Here is a 14,535-nt window from a genome sequence, read left to right as displayed (position 1 = left end):
GAGAAAGAAGGCATCACTCAGGAAGAGCATAATAAAGAAGGATCAAAAGAAGAAGTGGAGAAGCCAAAGCAGGGGCAAGAAACTTCTACACAAAGTGACAATTCTATTAAGAATGAGGCAGTGAAAGCATATTGACCAAAGATAACATATCCTCAAAGGTTCAAGGGAGAAAACAAAGAGAAGCAATACTCTATATTCCTAGAGATATTCAAGACACTTCACACCAACATCCCTTTCATAAAAGCACTTGAACAAATGCCATTATATGCTAAGTTCATGAAGGAATTATTGACAAAGAAACGATCCTTGAAAGAAAGACAAACTATTGTTATGACAAGAGAGAGTACTGCTATTATCCAAAGGTATTTTCCAAGGAAGAAGAAGGATCCAAGAAGCTTTCATATCCCCTACACCATAGGCAACATGACAATTGAGAGATTATTTTGTGACCTTGGTACAAGCATAAATCTTATGCCCCTATCTTTGATGAAGAAGCTCCGAATCCATGAATTGAAACCCACATAGATAGCTCTTCAACTGGCCGACAAATTCATTAAGAAAACACTTGGGGTTGTGGAAAATGTGTTGGTGAAAGTAGGGAAATTTTTTCTCCCAACTGACTTTATCATTCTTGACATGGAAGAAGACTACAACGCTCCCATCATTCTGGGAAAACTTTTTTTAGCTACGGGCAAAGCATTGATAGATGTTCAAAAGGGAGAATTGATGCTAAGAGTACATGATGAGCATCTAGTATTCCATGTCTTCAAGAGTTTGCAAGATCTTATTCAAGAAAAGAAGTGCATGAAGATTGATTTTGGAGATCCAAACTTGAGACAACCAATGAGTCACTCCCAAAGCACTCAAGCCCAGACTTGAAAAGAAGAGAAGAAGTAGAAGTGATGAAGGAAGGTGAAGAAGTCAAGAAGGAGTTACAACCAAAGCCTCCACATGATACCATCAACAAGAATCCTCCAGACATTGCGACCCCAAAGCATGAATCTCCACCTGGAAAAGAGAAGAATCCCAAGAAGAAGGTACCTAGAGGTTTGAGAAACAAGAAAATACCCACTGAAGGTTTCTCACTAGGGGATAAAGTGGTGTTCACTTACCAACCTATAGAGCCAACTCCATAATTTTCTAGATACTACACAGTGAACAAAATTCTTTCACTCGAGCATGTAGAGATCATCAATGAAGACACTGGAAGGAAGTCCACTGTGAGAGGAGAGAAGCTGAGGCATTATGACCTTTATCCTCCCTAACAAGGGACAACCGTCAAGCTAGTGACTTTACGTTAAAGAAGTGCTTATTGGGAGGCAACCCAACCTTAGGTAACTCTTTCATACTCTTTTCAGAATAAATGTTTAGTTGAATTTCTATGTATTACCTGGAATTAAGTTTGGTGTTTGGTGTACAAAATTGTGATCATCAACAATGGTGCCAAAAACTTGGTAGCGCTATCAAACGTGAATCACACTTTGTCACAACTTCGCACAACTAACCAGCAAGTGCACTGGGTCGTCCAAGTAATAAACCTTACGTGAGTAAGGGTCGATCCCACGGAAATTGTTGGTATGAAGCAAGCTATGGTCATCTTGTAAATCTCAGTTAGGCGGATTCAAATGGTTATAAAGATTTCGAAAATAATAGCAAATAAAGCATAAAATAAAGATAGAGATACTTATGTAATTCATTGATGAGACTTTCAGATAAGTGTATGGAGATGCTTGTCCCTTCTGAATCTCTACTTTCCTACTGCTTTCATCCAATCCTTCATACTCCTTTCCATGGCAAGCTGTATGTAGGGCATCACCGTTGTCAATGGCTACTTCCCATCCTCTTAGTGAAAATGGTCCAAATGCTCTTGTCACAACACGGCTAATCATCTGTCGGTTCTCGATCATGTCGGAATAGAATCCATTGATTCTTTTGCGTTCGTCACTACGCCCAACAATCGTGAGTTTAAAGCTCGTCACAGTCATTCAATCCCTGAATCCTACTCGGAATACCACAGACAAGGTTTAAACTTTTCGGATTCTCAAGAATGGCCATCAAAGGGTTGTAGCTTATACCACGAAGATCCTGATTAAGGAATCCAAGAGATACACGCTCGTTCTAAGGTAGAACAGAAGTGGTTATCAGTTACGCGTTCATAGGTGAGAATGATGATGAGTGTCATGGATCATCACATTCATCATGTTGAAGTGTAGCGAATATCTTAGAATAAGAATAAGCATGAATTGAATAGAAAATAGTAGTAATTGCATTAATACTCGAGGAACAGCAGAGCTCTACACCCTTAATCTATGGTGTGTAGAAACTCCACCGTAGAAAATACACAAGTGATGGTCCAGGCATGGCCGAATGGCCAGCGCTCAAATGTGATCAAAGATGTCAAATCCCAGATATATTCCAAAGATAGATGCCATGATGTCTAATACAATTGTAAAAAGTCCTATTTATACTAGACTAGCTACTCAGGGTTTACAGAAATAATTCTAAGTGCAAAAATCCACTTCTGGGGCCCACTTTGATGTGTGCTTGGGCTGAGCTTGAGCTTTACATGTGCAGAGGCTTCTGTTGGAGTTAAACGCCAAGTTGTAACGTGTTTTTGGCATTTAACTCTGGTTTGTGACGTGTTTCCGGCGTTTTACTCCAGAATGCAGCATAGAACTATAGTTGAACGCCAGTTTGCATCTTCTAAACTCGAACAAAGTATAAATTATTATATATTGCTAGAAATATCTAGATGTCTACTTTCTAACTCCATTGAGAGCGCGCCATTTGGAGTTCTTTAGCTCCAGAAAATCTATTTCAAGTGCAGGGAGGTCAGAATCCAACAGCATCAGCAGTCCTGTGTCAGCCTGAATCAGATTTTTGCTCAGGTCCCTCAATTTCAGCCAGAAAATACCTGAAATCACAGAAAAACATATAAACTCATAGTAAAGTCCAGAAATGTGAATTTTGCATAAAAACTAATGAAAACATCCCTAAAAGTAGCTAGATCCTACTAAAAACTACCTAAAACTAATGCCAAAAAGCGTATAAATTATCCGCTCATCACAACACCAAACTTAAATTGTTGCTTGTCCCCAAGCAACTGAAAATCAAATAGGATAAAATAAAGAGAATATACTATAAATCCCAAATTATCAATGAATATTAGTTCTAATTAGATGAGCAGGACTTGTAGCTTTTTGCTTCTAAACAGTTTTGGCATCTCACTTTATCCTTTGAAGTTTAGAATGATTGGCATCTCTAGGAATTCAGAGTTCAGATAGTGTTATTGATTCTCCTAGTTAAGTATGTTGATTCCTGAATACACTACTTTTATGAGTCTTGGCCGTGGCCCTAAGCACTTTGTTTTCCAGTATTACCACCGGATACATAAATGCCACAGACACATGATTGGGTGAACATTTTCAGATTGTGACTCAGCTTTGCTAAAGTCCCCAGTTAGAGGTGTCCAGAGCTCTTAAGCACACTCTTTTTGCTTTGGATTACGACTTTAACCACTCAGTCTCAAGCTTTTCACTTGGACCTGCATGCCACAAGCACATGGTTAGGGACAGCTTGATTTAGCCGCTTAGGCCTGGATTTTATTTCCTTGGGCCCCCCTATCCATTGATGCTCAAAGCCTTGGATCCTTTTTACCCTTGCCTTTTGGTTTTAAGAGCTATTGGCTTTTTTTGCTTGCTTTTTCTTTTTTTTTTTCTATTTTTTTCGCCACTTTTTTTTTCGCAAGCTTTTGCTTTTTCACTGCTTTTTCTTGCTTCAAGACAATTTCATGATTTTTCAGATTATCAATAACATTTCTCTTTGTTCATCATTCTTTCAAAAGCCAACAATTTTAACATTCATAAACAAGATAAAAAATATGCACTGTTCAAGCATTCATTCAGAAAACAAAAAGTATTGTCACCACATCAATATAATTAAACTAAATTCAAGGATGAATTCAAAACTCATGTACTTCTTGTTCTTTTGTATTAAAAACATTTTTCATTTAAGAAAGGTGAAGGATTCATGGAATTATTCATAGCCTTAAGACATAGTTGCTAAATACTAATGATCATGTAGTAAAGACACAAACATAGACAAACATATAGCATAAAAACCGAAAAACAGAGAAATAAGAACAAGGAATAAGTCCACCTTAGTGATGGTGGCGTCTTCTTCTTGAAGGACCAATGGCGTCCTTGAGCTCCTCTATGTCTCTTCCTTGCCTTTGTTGCTCCTCTCTCATAGCTCTTTGATCTTCTCTAATCTCATGGAGAATGATGGAATGCTCTTGGTGCTCCACCCTTAATTGGTCCATGTTATAACTCAAGTCTTCTAGAGAAGTATTGAGTTATTCCCAATAGTTTTTTGGAGGAAAATGCATCTCTTGAGGCATCTCAGGGATTTCTTGATGATGAGCTTCCTCATGCGTCTCTTGAGATCCACGGATGGCCTCTCTTGTTTGCTCCATCCTTTTCTTAGTGATGGGCTTGTCCTCTTCAATGAGGATGTCTCCTTCCATGACAACTCCAGCTGAGTAGCATAGATGGCAAATAAGATGAGAAAAAGCTAGCCTTGCCAAGGTGGAGGGCTTTTGGCTACTTTGTAGAGCTCTAGAGAGATGACTTCATGAACTTCTACTTCCTCTTCAATCATGATGCTATGGATCATGATGGCCCGATCCACAGTTACTTCGGATCGGTTACTAGTGGGGATGATGGAGCGTTGGATGAATTCCAACCATCCTCTAGCCACAGGCTTAAGGTCCAGTCTTCTCAATTGAACCAACTTGCCTTTAGAGTCTCTTTTCCATTGAGCTCCTTCAACACATATGTCCATAAGGACTTAGTCCAACCTTTGATCAAAGTTGACCCTTCTAGTGTAGGGGCGTGCGTTTTCTTGCATTATAGGCAAGTTGAACGCCAACCTTATATTTTTCGGACTGAAATCTAAGCATTTCCCTCGAACCATTGTAAGATAATTCTTTGGATTCGGGTTCATACTTTGATCATGGTTCCTAGTGATCCATGCATTAGCATAGAACTCTTGAACCATTAATATTCTGATTTGTTGAATGGGGTTGGTCAGAACTTCCCAACCTCTTCTTTGGATCTCATATTGGATCTCCGGATACTCATTTTTCTTGAACATGAAAGAGGCCTCAGGGATCACCTTCTTCTTGGCCATAACTTCATAGAAGTGGTCTTGATGGACCTTTGAGATGAATCTCTCCATCTCCCATGACTCGGAGGTGGAAGCTTTTGTCTTTCCTTTCCCTTTTCTAGAGATTTCTCCGGCCTTAGGTGCCATAAGTGGTTATGAAAAAACAATAAAGCTATGCTTTTACCACACCAAACTTAGAATATTGCTCGCCTTCGAGCAAAAGAAGAAAGAATAGAAGAAAAAGAAGAAAATATGGAAGAGGGCGGAGAGATGCGTATTTGGCCAAGGAGGAGAAGAGAGGGTTGTGTTGTGTGAGAATGAAGAAGGATAGAGGGGTTTATATAGTGGAGGGAGAGGGGTTTGGGTGGGAAAGAGATTTTGAATTTGAAGGTAGGTGGGGTTTATGGGGAAGAGTGGATGGATATGAGTGGTGAAGAGGTGATGGGGAAGAGAGATTGAGGTGATTGGTGAAGGGCTTTTGGGAAAAAGTGTTATTGGGTTGTGTGAAGAAGAGAGAGGGTGAGTTGAGGTAGGTGGGGATCCTGTGGGTCCACAGATCCTGAGGTGATCCTGTGGGGTTCGCAGGTCCTGAGGTGTCACGGATTTATCATTCCTGCACCAATTAGGCATGTAAAATGCCCTCTGCATGCAATCCTGGTGTTTAACGCCAGATTGATGCTTGTTTCTGGCGTTAAACACCAGCTCTATGTTTGTTTTGGGCGTTCAACGCCAGTCTGCAGCATGTTTCTGGCGTTTGAACGCCATTTCCATGCTTGTTTCTGGCGTTTAATGCCAGCTCTCCTCAGGGTGTAATCCTAGCGTTTAAATGATAGACTACTGCGTGTTTCTGGCGTTCAATGCCAGATTCATGCTCTGTTCTAGCGTTGAACGCCAGCCAGATACTCCTTACTGGCGTTTAAACGCCAGTAAGCTCTTCCTCCAGGGTGTGCTGTTTCCTCTGCTATTTTTGATTCTGTTTTTAATTTTAGTATTTGTTTTGTGACTCCACATGATCATGAACCTAATAAAACATAAAAAGAACAATAGAAATATAGATAAATAAAAATTGGGTTACCTCCCAATAAGTGCTTCTTTAATGTCAATAGCTTGACAGTGAGCTCTCATGGAGCTTCACATATGTTCAGAGCATTGTTGGGACCTCCCAACACCAAACTTAGAGTTTAAATGTGGGGGTTCAACACCAAACTTTGAGTTTGAATGTGGGGGTTCAACACCAAACTTAGAGTTTGGTTATGGCCTCCCAACACCAAACTTAGAGTTTGATTGTGAGGGCTTTGTTTGACTCTGTATTGAGAGAAGCTTATCGTGCCTCTTTTTCATGTTTACAGAGGGATACCCTTGGGCCTTAAACACAAGTTAGTCCCCATTCAATTGAAGGACTAACTCTCCTCTGTTAACATCAATCACAGCTCCTGTTGTGGCTAGGAAGGGTCTTCCAAGGATGATGCATTCATCCTCTTCCTTCCTAGTGTCTAAGGTTATGAAATTAGCAGGGATGTAAATGCCTTTAACCTTCACTAACACGTCCTCTACCATTCCATAAGCTTGTCTAATTGACTTGTCTGCCATCTCTAATGAGAAAGTGGCAGTTTGTACCTCAAAGATTCTCAGTTTCTCTATTACAGAGAGTGGCATAAGATTTATACCTGACCTCATGTCACACAGAGCCTTCTCAAAGGTCATGGTGCCCATGGTACAGGGTGTTAAGAATTTACTAGGATCTTGTTTCTTTTAAGGTAGAGTTTGCTGAACCCATCTATCTAGTTCACTAATGAGCAAGGGAGGTGCATCTTCCCAAGTCTCATTACCAAACAACTTGGCATTCAGCTTCATGATAGCTCCTAGATATTGAGAAACTTGCTCTCCAGATACATTTTCATCCTCTTCAGAGGAAGAGTAGTTTTCAGAGCTCATGAATGGCAGAAGGAGGTTTAATGGAATCTTTATGGTCTCTATATGAGCCTCAGATTCCTTTAGGTCCTCAATAGGGAACTCCTTCTTGTTTGGGAGACGTCCTATGAGATCTTCCTCACTGGGATTCACGTCCTCCCCTTCCTCTCTAGGTTCGGCCAATTTGATTATCTCAATGGCCTTGCACTCTCTTTTCGGATTCTCTTCAGTATTGCTTGGGAGAGTGCTAGGAGGAGTTTCAGTTCTTACTCAGCTGGCCTACTTGTGCCTCCAAATTTCTAATGGAGGACCTTGTTTCACTCATGAAATTTAAAGTGGCCTTAGACAGATCAGAGACTATGTTTGCTAAGCTAGAGGAGCTTTGCTCAGAATGCTCTGTCTGTTACTGAGAAGATGATGGAAAAGGCTTGTTATTGCTGGGCCTGTTTCTTCCACCATTATTAAAGCCTTGTTGGGGCATTTATTGATCCTTCCATGAGAAGTTTAGATGATTTCTCCATGAAGAATTATAGGTGTACCCATAGGGTTCACCCATGTAATTCACCTCTACCATTGCAGGGTTCTCAGGATCATAAACTTCTTCTTCAGAAGATGCCTCTTTAGTACTGTTGGATGCATTTTGCCATCCATTCAGACTTTGAGAAATCATGTTGACTTGCTGAGTCAACATTTTGTTCTGAGCCAATATGGCATTCAGAGCATCAATTTCAAGAACTCCCTTCCTCTGAGGCATCCCATTACTCACAGAATTCCTCTCAGAAGTGTACATGAATTGGTTATTTACAACCATGTCAATGAGTTCTTGAGCTTCTGTAGGCGTTTTCTTTAGGTGAATGGATCCACCTACCGAATGGTCCAGTGACATCTTAGAGAACTCAGATAGACCATAATATAATATATCCAAAATGGTCCACCCTGAAAGCATGTCAGAAGGACACCTTTTGATCATCTGCTTGTATCTTTCCCAAGCTTCATAGAGGGATTCACCATCTTTTTGTTTGAAGGTCTGAACATCCACTCTAAGCTTGCTCAGCTTTTGAGGTTGAAAGAACTTAGCCAAGAAGTCCATGACTAGCTTATCCCAAGAGTCCAGGCTATCTTTAGGTTGTAAGTCCAACCATGTTCTAGCTCTGTCTCTTACAGCAAAAGGAAAAAGCATGAGCCTGTAGACTTCAGGATCTACTCCATTAGTCTTAACAGTCTCACAGATCTGCAAGAACTCAATTAAAAACTGATAGGAATCTTCTGATGAAAGTCCATGAATCTTGCAGTTCTGTTGCATTAGAGCAACTAGTTGAGGCTTCAGCTCAAAATTGTTTGCTCCAATGGCAGGGATTGAGATGCTTCTTCCATCAAACTTGGAAGTAGGTGTAGTATACTCACTAAGCATCCTCCTTGCATTATTATTTTCGGCTGCCATCTCCTTTTCCTTTTCGAAAATTTTTGTAAGGTTGTCTCTGGATTGTTGTAATTTAGCTTTTCTTAGTTTCCTTTTCAGAGTCCTTTCAGGTTCAGGATCTGCTTCAATAAGAATGTCCTTGTCTTTGCTCCTGCTCATATGAAAAAGAAGGGAACAGAAAATAATAATAGGGATCCTCTTTACCATAGTAGAGAGATTCCTTTATGTTAGTAGAAGAAGAAAAGAATAGAAGAAGGATGAGAAAAATTCGAACATAGAGGAGAAGAGAGAGTTCGAATTTTTAGATGAAGAGACGAGTGTTAGTAAATGAATAAATAAATAGAAAGAGATGAGAGAGAACAACAACAACAACAACAACAACAACAACAAATCCTTGTCCCACTAACTGGGGTTAGCTACATGAATCATGTAACAACCCTGATTTTCGAGTACATGAGATCTTTTCTGAAAGTACGAATTTCTCCGGAAGATCAGTAAAGGGAACACCTCTGTTATATCATCAAGCATCTCAATCCTCATTATCATTATGTCATTCTTAAGCTAGAACCTCCTCTGAGGCAATCTCGATAATGCAATCGCGAAGAACCTAGTTTTTGAACCGTATCGGTTGGCAGTTTTGATTCTGATTTTTCGTAAATAGTCTCTATTTGACGAACCGGACTCGATTTATGAGAGGAGAGAGATAATAGTATAATATTATCATTATATTAGTATTAGAAAATGCTTGAATGATATTATAAGGTTACCTGGTCTGTTTTTGTTAAAAACAGAAAATCGGTTTAACTGGGTTTACGGTTTACTGGTGCAGCTTAGCACCAGCACTCTCTGATGACTTTAGCAATGCTAAGGCCTCATTATACATGTTCTATTCTCATAATAAATATGTTACTAGTGTCATTTATGCTAGTATCTCATAAAATAATTTTTAGAGATGTTTTTGGAAGTGTTCCAATACACCTAGTTTTAGTAGTTGTACACTAGAGATATTTTAATATTATTTTAATCCACCTTCAAGCCAACCAATCACAACTCTCCTTACACCCCCAAGACACTCCAAGGCTGGTCATTTACTCCATTTGGCCGAAAATGTGAAGAGAGAAAAGAGAGAAACTTTCATGACCCTTTAATCTTCAAAGCTTGATTTCTTCTGAACTAAAACTCAAATCAAAACTCCGATTTCACCAAAATGATCCTCTCTTCTTCCTCTACATAACCATATAACATATCAAGGCTGGAAATAAGGTGAGATGGCTGTCTCCCTCCCTCTTCAATTCGGTTTTCAAGGAAAACCATGTAAACATGTGTTTTCTTGATATTTTTCCTTAGGAATCATGCTTAACTTGACTTGAGGGCCAAGAAACGTGAATTTCCAGCAACTCTAAGGTGATATATCTCTTCCTAACATGCTGAGTGAGATTTGGTCAGTTGAGGGTTTTTGGATTTAAAGTTGTTCTTGATGTGATTTAGGAGGAAAAAGTGCTTAAGGACCACCTGAAAATCTAACTGAATTAGGAGCAGCAAAACCAGGTAGGGTTTGGTAAAATTAATCTTGATTAATTGTGTTTGAGATGTGTGATTATGATATGGTTTGGTTATGCTTGAAATTGATTGCTTATATGAGTTATTCTTGGTGAAAGTTGTTGAAATTTTGATGAAATTTGGTGATATTCAAGCTATGAATGTTGTTCTTGAGGGCTGCTGGAAAACGAAACCCTAGGCCCTAAATTGGGGTTCAATTTGTGTTAAAATCATGTAGAAAAGATGGGGTTTTAGTGGCTGGGAATTTATTTTGAATTTTGGTAAAAATCGGTTGCTGAAAAGACTGAAAAACGGGTAAAAACAGAGAAAGAATTTGAAGAATTTACGAAGAACACGAAGAACACTTTGAGTGTGGTGAAGAACAATGAAGAACAGGCCTTAGATCTTAAAAAGGGCAAGGAAGTAAATTTTTGGTGTTTTAGGGGTTGTTTGGTAATTTCTGAAAGTTAGGGAGGTAAAAGTAGAAATATTAAAAGTTACGGGTGGTAAAAAGTGAATTTTAAAGGTTAAAGGTTAAAGTAAAGTTAATTTTCGAAAATATATTAATAAAATAATAAATAATAAAATATTAAATAATATATTTAATTAAAAATAATATTTTAATAAAAATAATAAAATAATGCAGAAAAGGCGGTTTTCTGTAAAAGCTTTAGAAAGACAACTTTAAGTGCAGAATCTCATAATTACCTTCATAAAACACTTAGGGAGTGGTAATAACATGTTAGAGAGGAGAAGATAAAGAAAAGATAAAAGTTAAAGAAAAGATAAAAATCGGAGAAAAAGTCTGTAAAGTTTTAACGACAGAAAAATAGACAGAGACTAGAGAACGAATTAGGGCAACTTAGATAGTACTTGAGTTGCGACTAGGGTTAGGTATTATATGAAAAGTTAAAATATTTCAGTATAGACTTAATGAACCTATACTTGGGACAGGCTAACTATTCATACCGAAATTTACATAAGCTTTAAATACATATGTTAAGCAGAGAAACACAGAGAACAGAGTAATCAGAGTAGAGTAGAGAAACACGGAAAACAGAGTAACCAGAGTAAAGTAAAGAGATAAAGAGAAAAGGAGTAATATAGATATATATATGAAAAGAGTAATCAGAGAAGAGAAAAGAGATACAGAGAACAGAGTAATTAAAACAGAGTAAAGAGATACAGAGAAAAGGGAAACCCGAACAGAGTAAAGAGATATGTATATATATTAGTTGCTTGATGCAACCCAGAGCTATATTTAATATATATTAGTTGCTTGATGCAACCCAGAGCTATATTTAATATATATTAGTTGCTTAATGCAACCCAGAGCTTCTGTAGGGAAACTAAGTTACCTACAGCTATTTTCCGCTTCCCCAGAGCAGAGCAGAGTATATATATATTTTCCTGCAGTAAGCAGAGGCTGTCTCAAATGAGCGGCTATTATTATATGCGCATTTATTTAGGAACGGAAAATCGTATCCGGGAAATCGGGATTACTCGTGACCGGATAAATGTCGGGATTGCGGGAAGCCAACCGACACATGAGCTCATGGCCTGTACTAGGACTAGACATGCATCATTCTTATCTGCGCATCATTCTCTGTTGCATTCCTTTCTGTGTGTGATCTATTTCTTTGTGTTTGTCTGCTTGTATGCTATTTCTATGTTTTATTTTCTTGTATTCTTTTGTTTGTGTTCTGCTTTTTATTGCCTCTACTTTCTCTTTCTACCTTTATCTTTTGGTTACTGCTTCGCTATATTCTATTATTCGTCTGCTAATCGACCCCAAATAAATGAATATAACTAATAACCTCGACCCTACTAAGAACTCCCCAGTTCTTACCCCTTCTCTCACCCTTCCCCTTCAGATGGAAGTAAGAGTACCTTACCGTAGTTCGTTGATGATGGTTCTGCGAAGAGGATCCTGCTCTAGATAGTCTTCTGAGTCTAGGGTGAATATCATTCTCTGATTATACGTATATACTGTGAGACCAGCCAACGTCTGCACCCCGTTCGTATGCGCACTTTAACCTAAAACCCGTGTACAAGACTCCTGTTGTGTGGCTACTTGATGTGGTACCAAAGAGACGCTCTATGGCAATGTCTGATCGTGCAGAGGAGCAGCAGACGATGTTCTACCTTTTGGTGACGTTCCACCTGACTTGATTTTTGAAGACTTAGAACGTACTTTCCCTCGCTTTAGTAGTTTAGAGGGACTAGGCGAGTATAGAGTCTAGGCTAGCCTGGGTGCCAGCTTAGGGACTTCTTGAACAGGTCAGGACCTGGGATGTTGTATATATATATGTATATATAGATATTATTTAGCTATATCTAGGGGTGTTCTAACTAAAGGTCTATACTCTAACAAAGGCTGGATAAATGAATGTTTCTAGCTACTCGTGATGTATTTATGTGTGGTTGTTTATAATTGACTCATCTGCTATTACTTGTGAATTGATTATGACTGATTCCGTTTATTAATCCAAATGTTTTCAAAAAAAAAAAAACCTCGTAAAATAACTATGCTTTTAACAACGAATCAGGCTCATATGATAAATAATAGATAATAATTAGGAGGACAAATTGGTAGCGCTCAGTTTCCGGTATGATCTAGACATATTGAAAATTGGGTCGTTACAATTTGGTATCAGAGCAGTTCGTTCCCAATAGAGCCTGGGGAGTGGACTGACTATGTTTCATTGCATACTCTGTTGTGTGTCTCATGCGTATAGGATATCCCAGTGATATATGTTGCATGATTGTTTCTGTGTTTTCATTCTGGGAATGTTCACACTGGACTTGAAGTGTTAAGACTGATCACCTTAATAATGATTGTTTGGTGTGAACGGGACCACGATGGGTTCACGGAGACAAGGCGTACGGGAAGGAATTCCTAATGTTAACTACGAGAGGGAACAGGAAACGTTTATGGTTACCATGAACGACGTGGTTGAAGCAGTGCGTGAAGCTGCGGTAACAGCGGCTAGGGCTGTTGAACGTCTCGGAGTGAGAAATGGGAACAAGAATGAATACGGAGAAGATAATGGAAACGATGAGAACAACTTAGGGCATCCTGAAAAACCTATGACCCTTGCGACCTTTCTGAAGGTTAATCCGCCTAAGTTAAAGGGTACATTCGTTGCGACTGACGCTGATAACTGGTTTCGAGGTATTGAACGATCACTGAGGGCGCAACATGTTCCGGAAGGACAACCCGTGGAATTTGCTACTTATATGCCTGAGGGAGAAGCTGAGTACTGGTGGCAGGAGATACAGCGACTGCTACAACAGAATGAAAATGACATTCCTTAGGATATCTTTAGGGACGAATTTTATAAAAAATATTTTTCGGGAGCAGCACGAGATGCTAGGAAGATGGAGCTTATGCAGTTGAAACAAGGGGATATGACTATTGCTGAGTATGCCCGTAAGTTTGATGACTTGTGTTGTTTCTCTAAGATTTGTCAAGGGGATCCTACTGACCTTGAAGAATGGAAGTGCTTGAAGTTTGAAGGAGGCCTTTATGTTGATCTGATGAGTTCAATAGTTTCGCTGGAGATACGTAATTTTGCCGAATTAGTCAATAAGAGCAAGTTAGTGGAAGAATGTATTAAGAAAGTGACTGTGGCTAAAGTGAGTCGCCAAGGATTTCCACCAAGGCGTCTTAGCAATCATCAGACAGCTGGGAGAAATGTGCATTTTAAAGCACGTGGCATACGACAGTGTAAGAACCTACAAGTTGGTAACATTACTGATCGCCCTATGGGTAAGAATGGAGGTAAAGTAAGGCAAGGTAATGGTAAACGAGCCCATCAGGCTTACCTAAACACTGCATGTAAGTAATGCGGAAAAGAGTATGATAACAGGTCTTGCCAGTTTGGATCACCTAACTGCTATGCTTGTAGGGAACTTGGACATATTGCCAAGGATTGTCCAAAGGGATTTACTCGAAATCCAGTTAGCACTCAACATCAAGGACGAGTGTTTGCTATCACTATTGACAATGTTATGCAATCGAACACCCTCATTCAAGGTCAGGCTATGTCAAGAATCAATTTCTAACTGTACTGTATGATTCGGGTGCATCGCATTCTTTATTTCTCTAATTATTGCTCACGAGTTAGGATTATATTTCTTTAAATTGAATTTTTACTTGATTTTCCATACACCTGCATCCCAAAATGCTTTGACCAGTTTAGTGTGCCTGCAAGTACCACTCGCTATTAGGAACAGGACTTTTATACACGATCTAATCTGTTTATCTCCATCTGGTTTAGAAGTTATTTTAGGGTTAGATTGGTTATCTAAGTATCATGTTTTCTTTGATTATTTTAAAAGAACTGCTGTTATTCCATCTAATAGTCTATGTACTAAACCATTTTTGTCCCACACCTTATATCTGAATTCTGTAAGAGTTACCTTAGGCGGGAGTGATTGTGAGGGGTACGTTCTGTTAGCGGCTAGCTCGAATGATAGTGAATTAAGCTTAGAAC

At 39.0% G+C, this 14,535-nt stretch overlaps 1 non-coding gene across 1 annotated transcript; it reads left to right on the top strand.

Annotated features, from left to right (window-relative positions):
* Positions 1–8,017: 8,017 nt before the first annotated feature.
* Positions 8,018–8,125, top strand: LOC130952561 (small nucleolar RNA R71). Its single transcript, XR_009074741.1, has one exon. It is a non-coding gene; the product is annotated as a small nucleolar RNA R71 (small nucleolar RNA).
* The last annotated feature ends 6,410 nt before the right edge of the window (positions 8,126–14,535 follow it).

The sequence above is a fragment of the Arachis stenosperma genome, chromosome 9, assembly GCF_014773155.1.
Source record: "Arachis stenosperma cultivar V10309 chromosome 9, arast.V10309.gnm1.PFL2, whole genome shotgun sequence".
Classification (NCBI taxonomy): Eukaryota; Viridiplantae; Streptophyta; class Magnoliopsida; order Fabales; family Fabaceae; genus Arachis; species Arachis stenosperma.
This window is presented reverse-complemented; position numbering and strand designations above follow the sequence as displayed.